Source organism: Lagopus leucura, unplaced genomic scaffold (assembly GCF_019238085.1).
Source record: "Lagopus leucura isolate 7727_CA_CO unplaced genomic scaffold, USGS_WTPT01 Super-Scaffold_100002, whole genome shotgun sequence".
Lineage (NCBI taxonomy): Eukaryota > Metazoa > Chordata > Aves > Galliformes > Phasianidae > Lagopus > Lagopus leucura.
In genome coordinates, this window is record NW_024962263.1 from 12,540,324 (window position 1) to 12,550,286 (window position 9,963).

Sequence of the window (9,963 nt, forward strand, 5' to 3'; positions counted from 1 at the left end):
CACAGCAGCTACAGTCGGCTACTCCTGGTACAGCTGCTGGACTTTGGCTCTTGAGGGACTTTTCTGTTCTTGCATGAGAGGTTCCACAGCAAATTTCTTACCACGGTAGGGCTCACCCCCTGGTACAATGCCATTGTATCTTCTGCAGTATGGAAAGAAGGAATGTACTGTTTGGAGGACATCTTGGATGGCCCCATTTTCTCGTACCTTCCCATGAATTAAAGAACAGTGAGAGTGATGCATTTCAGTCTTCTGCAGTTCTAAGGCAGGCAGAAGGCATGCTTAAACTCCTATTGCTTAAAATACCACTTGGAAGAAAATAACTATGCAAACCACATTTCAGGAAAACAAAATAGTTGAAGGAGGTGCAGTATCACCTACTCCCAGCTCTGTTCCCTTCACGTCTCCAATTCAGACTACGCAGCGTGCAGTTAATTGTGAACACTGCTCTCTACAATCACACAGTAATAAACAAGACTTTGAATCTACCATGAGAATAGAGAAAGTCAGCTGGAAGCATCAGAGGATGCTAAGCAAGTCAGTTTTGAAACTTACTCAGGTGGTCTGTCTCTTTGTTTTGCAGTTCGGTTATTCTATAGTGTAATGGAATGGCAAAAGTTATTCCTCTATCATTTGTCTAGAAGGATCTGGTAATGCTCTTAAAACCACCTACATGAACAGAATCACTTTTCTGCTCCTCACTGTCTAACTCAAAAATTTTCATTTCCAGTACTTTGATGAGAGCAAAAAGCAATGTTCGCTTTTCTTCGTACAGAGGAGGAGAAATTCCAGAAAGAAAATCTGGGTCTATTCACAGACTGGTATATCTTCAAGACTCCTGCACAAGCTACAGCAATCATTTAGCTTGAACCCTTCATAACATAGACTGTAGAACCCAAAGTACCGATTTAATAGGGCTCATAATCTTTGAATTACAGCACACATTTTTGGTGTTTTTAATATCAGACTAATATGAAGTCTAGAGAGAGGGTGACATCACAGCTCACTCAATGAAATCAAACAAAACAGTAATTATTGGTGGCCTGGAGCTGGTACTATGAGAGGAAATTAGCCGAGCCCTGATGATTGGATTATTACAAGAGTAACATAAGTTCCTTTTTCTGTTTGTTGAAGTCTTTGCACGTTTTGTTAGTGCTGTCACGAGTCCCCATTTGTGGTGATGGAAATAAAGTTGTGATTCTACGCCATAGCTCAGGACTGGAAGAGGGAAGAAACAGCATAGGTAGGGACAGCAATAGCAACAGCCTTGTCAATAACACAGAGACTTTTTCTACTTGTTTTGCTTTTTTTTTTTAATTTATGTTTATTTTCTTGCAGCGTCTGAGCCATGGACTCAGACGTATGGATGATCCAAATCATTTGTTGCATGTTCTAATATCCCTTAAATGCATTGCCAAGTTTTCTCTGGAATCTTTCCTATCCCCTCCAAACGTCAACAAAACATCCGGCAAAGTCACTCCAGTCTACTCCTTAACCGCGCATGCAGGCGCTTCTCCAATGAGATTCATGAGTCGTTCGCAGCCACGTGCTCGTCTTCCAATTAGATTGGCGTCGTGTGGCGATCACGCAGCTCACTCGACTTTGGTCTCGCTTGGAGGCGTCCTTTGTCCTCGCCATTCCTTTCCCATGCTGTTATCTTGTTTTGCAGCTTGTGCTCTAAATATTCTTCCCTGAATCCCCACATTTGCTCTGCAAGCAGCAGGCCGAGAGGTAGATGTCGTCCTCCCGGCCCGCCGGAGCCGTGCTGTGACGGCAGTGCGGTGCCGGCCTAGCGCCGCCGCCGGGGCCGCCTCTTGCGGGGTGGGGACGAGTCCTGGCGGCTGCTGCTGGCCTTCCTCTTTGGGGGGCGCCGGGGCCCCCCACGCGAGCGGTCCCTGCCCTGGGCGGAGGGGCCCGCTGCCGCCGCCTGCCCTGGCTCCTCCTGGGGCTCCTCTGCTGAGGGTGCGGTGGCGGTGCTGGGGCACCCAGGTCCCCCAGGAGAGCTGCCGGGCAGCTCCTCGGCGCTGGGCCCTGCGGGGCTGGTGGAGCGGCCTGGGCCCGAGGCGGGAGGCTCTTGATGGGAGGTGCTGGTGACGACGCTGGCTGCAGGGCTGTCCTCCCGTCCTCCAGCAGCGTGGCTGTCCTGGTGGTCCAGCTCGTGGCGGATCGTGGGGCCGTACAGGGCTGCTGCGGTGCCGATGAGCCTTCTCACGAAGGGCACCACATCGCCGCTGGTGATTGGCTGCAGCGCCTGCAGCAAGGCCTCCTCGTCCAGTCCATGCTCACAGAGGAAGTTCATGGTGGTCCACTGTCCCGCATGGACTTCCCACCAGTCATCGCTGGACTGCTGCTGGATCTCCTCCTGCAGCCATTGGAGCAGGGGTTCGAGGTCTCCCTGATGTTCTCTGAAAAATGCAGCCCAGACCTCGGCTGGGAAGCTGTGCTCAGGTGGGATGAGCACCGGCTCTGCAGGCCCCTGCTCCTCCTGCAGGCCTTGATCTTGGTCTGAGTGCGCTGCGGGCTGCGGGACAGCACACTCGAGGAAGTCATCATCCGACCTCACCGAGTATCGGATGGTTGTTATTTCGTGCCCGCATACGGCACAACTCGGCTTCTTGTAGGCCCACCAGATGGCACAGCCGTAGCACAGCTGGTGTTGGCAGGGGGTCACGTAGGTGACATCCTCCCGAATTTGCCCGCAGATGGGGCAGACCCAGTCGGATGCCACGTCCATGGCCCCGGGCTGTGCGGTGGGCTGGGGAGAGCTGAGGTTGGGAAGCTGCTCCCCTCGCTGGTGCTGCAGCAAGCAGAAGGTGTTACGAACTGCAAAAGAGAGAGAGCCTGCGGTCACTCGCTGCCCCAATCCCTCAGCAGTAAACCCTCCCGGTCCCTGTTCCCCACCAGCTGCTGCAGGGGCCATGATGTCCTGCACCACTCACCTCTGCTGCTACAAGCGCACCCTGTGCGGCCCCAGCTGCCCGAGGCAGGCAGGGCTGGGGGAAACGCTGCTGATACTGTGGGACGGGCACCAAGAACTGGTGCCAGCAGCCCCACAGCTCAACGCAACCAACTCGCTCAGTGCTCCAAGTCTCGCAGCTATGCTCAACTGGAGTCCAGGCACGAGTGCGTGCTTCCACCAACAGGAGATGCTGTGACAGCAGGTGTCACGCTGGAAGAGGTCAGGAGACCCCACGGGCATGGGCCGGCCTGGGGATGGTCCCTCAAGAATCCCCCTCCAGCTGCCGGCGTGAGGCATTGCCACGCTGCCTACCTGCGCTGCTGCACGCGCCTCTCCGCGATGTCCCGGCTGCCTGCTGCCAGCACAGTCGGGGTACAGCAAAGTGGCTCTGAGACGGCGTCTGAGAGCTGCGCTAGCAGCACCCAGAGCACGTTTCAGCTCCAAAGCTCGCCCTGTCCACACTCCAGTCCTCGCACAGTCGCTCGGTCGGAGGCCAGGCACAAACTGCCGGGCCGGGCTGCCGCGCCCGCGTTCAAGCAGCGTGGGCCAAGCAGTCACAATGCGTTGCACGGAGATGTCACAAACCATGGCTCGGCCAGTGCTCACCTTCACTGGGTGACATCACCACCCGTCCCACAGCGATGTCGCCGTCCATTGCTTGCTCATCACCGTGCGCCGGCCTCACCTGTGTGTACCAGCCTGGGTCCCCATCGCCATCCATCATTCTGTGTTTTTGGTTTTTTTTTTTGTAATGGTGATACATTTGGCGAAATAAAAATTGCATGTATTTACTCTCTCCAGAATAATCCATTTTCTGTGAACTGTTCACATTTTCTGCAGCTTAGATCCTTCTTTGCCTCTTCTGGTTTTGATGCAAAACAATTTGATGTTGGTCTTCATTCCAGGCTTGCTTTTTATACTGAGTGCTAACAGCAGGGCTTTTGCTCGCACTTTCCTATGCCACCTACTGTAAGGAGCCTGCCTCATCATGGGGTAGGACAAGATTATCCCCAGAGATCCCTTCCAACAATCCCACCCTACATTCTGTGATTCTGAAAATTTGATGGAGATGAGAATTGATGATAAACTTTGCCTGAGACAATGTGGCTAGATGGGTACAGAAAGCCTGCTTAGCTGTAGAAAAAAATAATCTTCATGATGCTTTCAACCCTAAGTCTTAGAGATCTGTTGTAGTGGATGTTGAGATGAGTGGATGTTACTTACTACTCATCTGGTGATAGGCGACAATTTACAAAATCTGGACCTGTTTACTGATTTGTGTCTGACTCTGAGACATGAGCTGCAACAATCATTCCACTTCAACCCTGCCATATCAGAGACTGTAGAACCTGATCTACAGATCCAGTTCCATCGTATGCATAATTTCTTTTTCTATTTCAGCACATATTTTTGGAAAACTGGCAGTGATTTCTCACGTTTAGGTAATGAGAGCATCTGCCATGTATTAGGAGTTGTTCCAAAGCTTCTATAGGTTAACAGAATCTTAAATGATGTCAACATGAAGTGATCCAAACTGTAGAGTCTAAACTTTTAGATTTTTTTAACTTGAAGAACTACTGGCTGGGAAACTTCTCTTTTTCTTTTTACAGCAATATCTCTGAAGCAAGTAGGGCTGTTAAGCCTGGTAGGCATTGCAACTGTAAAAAAAATTCAAAGAAAAATGCTGCTACATTCCAGCAACACATAGTACAAAATCCCTTCCTATATTCGTATATAGGTAGAGGAGCTGGCAGTTGCAGATGGCGAAATTGGTTGATATAAGTCAACAATACAGCCCTGAAGCCACATTTATTCAATTATGATGAAGTCATCACTGAAGAGATTGTATTCTGTTCAGACGTAATGCACTAGCAAGACCTAATATATAAATATGTAAATGTATAAAATGCTATGCAGAGAAGACATCGGTGAAATATTTGTCCTTGGCTGGCTGTACAGACTATCAATATGAGTGCCCCTTTCTGATGAGTTCATGTAGAAGAAAAGCATCAGAACTTGCCGTATGCACACTGTTTAGGGCAATGATTACCCTTGAAGACAACACATGCAAAGCTAAGAAAAAATATTTTTTCAGATTTCATTTTCGTTCCTGATCATTTCTGCTGAAATTCACATAACAGTAGAAAAAAATCCTCACATTCACCATGCTGAAGTGTATTAAAAAATACATCGAAGTAGTTGAGTATGTTTTTCGCAATTTAAGAAAGGCTGTTTTCCTGATGTGCTGGATTTATCTCACTGTGAATTACACGTGTATAAAAGTGAAGTCACCCCATTTCTAGAATAAGGTAACTTAGTTTGGAAGGTAACACATCTCCTGCATACACATACCTGAACCAAAATCATAGTAAATTTCCAAGCATTTCCATATTTTCAGTTTCCAAGTTTAAAATTGAAACGATTTACACAGGAGTGGAGTTGAAATTAACAAAACTAAGAAATACAATGGAGTTTAGATCAAAATTACAAACTTAGATTTTCCTTTCCAAAGAGGTACTACCAGACCCATTCCTGTACTATGCCAGAAAATACACTGCTACCATCTGTCACTGACTGTGAATGTCCTTCCCAGTGAAATGGATTACTAAGACCCAAGTCTCCACATTAGGCTTCCCATTTTCTTGAGCCAGCCTGTAAAAGTAGGAGATGGAAGAGGAAATATTAATTTTTGAAGTCGATTTTGTCAAAGCAGATGATTTATCAAAGGTTAAATTCTCAGCAGCATTTAAAGATGAATACAGGCTTTGGTGGCATGTGACCACTGAGCAGCACCAGTGGCACTCAGGCAGGGGAAGAACAGGCTATGGAGTATAGCACTATCTTAAAGCCACCCCTCCTGCCCTATGCCTGTACTGTACTTCCCTGGCCTCTGTCTCTCCCAGCTGCTGTGGGAGCATCATCCACGGAGATGGAGTGAGAAGAGTCCAGTCATGGCTGGAAGGGGCTGGTTTTCAAAGCAAGACCTAATTTTCCTTTGGTTGCTGCTGCAGCTGCAGAAGTAAGTGTGCACAGACCAAGGGCTTTGAGAGGAGGATGTCTAACCCATGCAGGAGACATTTGCAGTGGCACACAGTACAGTTGTGGCACATCCCCCTGACACAGAGTCTGAGGACTCCTCAACACCCAGTACATCAAGTCTTGCCCTGAGGCTCCCCTTTGCCTCTAGTGCCATAGGTGCAACACAGCTTTATTTTGACTCCAGTCTTTCTGGTGCCGAGTACAGCTTTAAACCTTTTGCTCCTGGCTTTACAGCTACCCTGCCTAAAATCTGGAGTTCTGAATGAATTTGAAATAAAGGCTCTTCGGACCCAGCTCTGCTCCGCCATGCTGGTATGCTCCAAGTGCAATTAAAAGTGGTTACAAAAGGAAGCTACTCATCCAGGACTACTGTATCAGCAATACTCCCCAGGGCGCTGTGCTCCAGGCAGACATGTTCCCTAGTACAGCCCATGGTCTGGGTCTTTTGCAAAAGCAGTGTTTGCACTTTTTGTCACTCCACACCCCAGTGCAGAGGAGGCTTGAAGGCACTGTGGCCAAACTGACTGTGTGCACTCAGTGCCCACAAGCTGCACGCCTGTTGTCAAAGTCTCCTGAAATGCAATGAGAAGACAAGGCGTTAGAGAAGAGATATTGCTTTATGTGTACTCAGAGTGAAAGCTGGATAATAGCACTATCTACATCCATAAACCAAATGTTCTCAATACTCAGCTAAGATATAAGGCACGCCTATCCATTGCATATTCACAAGATTACTGCATTTACAAGGTTACACCAACATATCTGAATCTTCTGTGCTTGCTTGTGGGTCTTCAGTGTTCTCTGGTGGTCATTTAGGGAGGTGTCCCCCTCCTCACTTTGTCCATGTATGGGCACAGGTTGTTTAAGAACACCCAGCCTCCACCTACTTTCTACTGGTTGATCGCTGATTACTGTAGAGAACGTTACTCTTACTATAGAAGCCTTGTAGTTAGGAAGGATATTTATCATAGATAAGCAATACATCTGGAAGCTTAATTAGACAAAAGAGTGGATCTTCAAGGACATCACTCTAATTATCTTGTGTAGAATTTCATCTGGAAATGATAAGCAGCATAAACAGCAAATAAACAATTTCAGATTTCGTGCCCACTGGAGGTGCTGTCTGTGGTGAGTGATCTCATTGCATATATGCTGAAAAGATCAAGGTAGTGTAATGGGATTTGGACAACATGCATTTTAACTCCTAGCTTTCTTAATGAAAGCTTTTGTTAACCTATGTCTAATTGATCTTTCTTCATCATTTCACTAGGTAGAAAACTAGAGAAAAACAGTGCTTTTACTTACCTGCCTTTCTCCTTATCTTTCCTTACACTTATCTTTCCTGCCTCATCTACCTGCACTGTTAGATACTCTGCCACAAAGATTCTCTTTCACTGCATGGCTCTCATGTCATCTAATAATGAAGTCTCACACTAACGTTAGTCATTTGTAGCCACTTTCAGCTACCACAGTGGAGCAGTATTGCTGACAGGAGGCCTGACTGTGCTGCAGACCTGACTTATTTTATTGATGCATTCACCTATTCTTGGCACAGGGCATTCAACCAACTTGTGGTTTGGTTCCTCTCTTTCCATGCCAAAAATTGATAACAGGAAGCGTTCTCTACAATTTACTCAGCCTTAATGAACATGGAGATCATGTGTGCCTGTGCCACCTAGTGTCACAGTGACGTGATTTAACAGAGACCCAGACAAGTAGCAGATGGGCCTCACTGAGGCCAACAGGTACTTGCTGACAGACAGTTGAATGTGACTCAGCGTTGTGCCCTGGCAATTGTACCTGGGGGTACATCAGGCCCAGCACTGCCATTGAGTGTGGGAAAGGGTTGTCCCCTCTATTCTATAGGTTTGCCACAATATTAGGGTATAGAACTATTAGAGACTGTCCAAAAGAGGATGACAAAGATGGGGAAGGGTCTGGAGGGCAAGGTGTGCGAGGAGCAGCTGAGGTCCCTGGGTTTGTTCAGCCCAGAGCAACAGGGCCCGAGGGAACAGCATGGAGCTGTGTCAGGAGAGGGCAGCTGGGGGTTAGGAAAGGTTCTGCACCAGAGGGCGGTGGGCATGGAATGGGCTGCACAGGGCAGCCCCAACATCCAAGAGTTCAAGGAGCATCTGGACAGTGCTCTCAGACATTGGGTTTGAATTTTGTGTAGTGCTGTGTGGAGCCAGGAGATGGACTTGGTGATTGCTGTGGGTCTCTTCCAACTTGGGATATTCTATGATTCTATGATATCTTCATTTAACATCATTAATATATTTTATTGTCATTAGACTCAGCTGAACACAACAATGGTGATATGGATTTTGAGAATATTGTAACATAGCAATTCAGCAATTGAAAGCATTCAAAACTGTGACCATACACATCTTTCAGGTTGAAACTATACTCTTGATGTGATACTTCATTAGCTTCTTACGAGTCTGTTGTGATGCAATTACTCAGCGTTCAGCCAGTATTTCCTTAGGCAAGACTAGCTGCAAAGTCATATGATAGGAATATTGTATGAGTAAGGTTTAATTAAGAAGTACAAGATTTAGCCTGTTATCTGTAAATACACATGTGCCTTTTCTGATTTATTTTTTTAAATCTCATTCACAGTCAGAGAAACACATTTATACGTGGAGTTTCGGAAGCCTGCAAAGTGTGAGTGGAGAGACATTACTTACATGCGTGTGACTCGTGTACTGTTTTAGACCTAGGTCTAAAAGCTAGGTGTAGCATTACAGATTTGAAAACCACAGATACAGATGGCACAGCCAGAAATGCTACCTACTTCCAATGCGGGGTTGGAACAAGATGATCTTTAAGATCCCTTCCAACCCATATCATTCTGATTCCTGAACGTTGTTCTTAGCTCCAACATTTCCTTTGCCATCTCATTTCCCAGAGCCTGATTACATCCAGTAGTTTTGCTACATTGTGCCCTTTCACATTTGCAATAGAAGAACAGCTGTTACTGATCATGCCTGAACATCAGCCTGTGCATCCTTTATTGTGTGCGCATATGAAGACATTAAGCAAAACAAACTGCTGACCAGAGGACTTCAGGAAGAAATTACATCAACCTTCCTAGATATGGGGCTGACTGTGCTTGTACCTTTTACCCTCATCCCAGAGCAGACTGTACTGGGCTTAGTTGGAGGCAGGTGGAAAAATGAGGATTGTGAATCTAAGGCAGAGTTTTCTTAACAGTATTACATGGGAAGGATAATGACACTAATTTAACACAACCGTTGCACTGACTTAGCAGAAGTTCGTAAGTCTGAAATCCATACAGCAAGTTTACAAAACTCTTTTGTAATGTGCTGTGCTTTCTGAGTCACACCATTGCTTTTGCTCTGCAGACACTACCTGTGAGCTGAGGTTTATTACTGAGCTGCAGGTGACTAACACCTGATTGCTTATGACTGTCAGGAGTTATTAAGAGCTGGTTCTGTGAATAAAAGCATCCAGTGCTTGGATTATGCAAAAGACAGTGCTGCTGAAAGCAAGCAAATGGTGTGAGACAGCAGAGATGTAAGAAAAAAATGTCTTTGTGTCCCAAAAGTGAGGCACGAGGAAAAAACTGAGATTATTCAAAACCCTGTAAACGACCATTTAACATGTTACAGAAATGATCACGCAGTCGCAGGGACTGGAAGGGGCATCTGGAGAGCATTCAACCCAGCCCCCCGCTACAGCAAGCTCTCCACAGCAGGAAAACATCAGACCTCAACGGGGCTCAGTCCTGTCCCCTACGTCACTGCTGGGCCGGACACCAGCTCCATTCCCTCAGGCTCACTGCAGCCCGCCAGCCCACCAACTTCCGCTTCTGGCGCACCGCCCACATGCGCACACCCTTCGGATAGGGCGGGGCGGGGCGCGGCGTGCTGACGTCAGATGACGCGCGCGGGGCGCTGCCCGGAAGCGGAAGCGGAAGCTGTCCGGCCGGCGCTGAGGTGCGG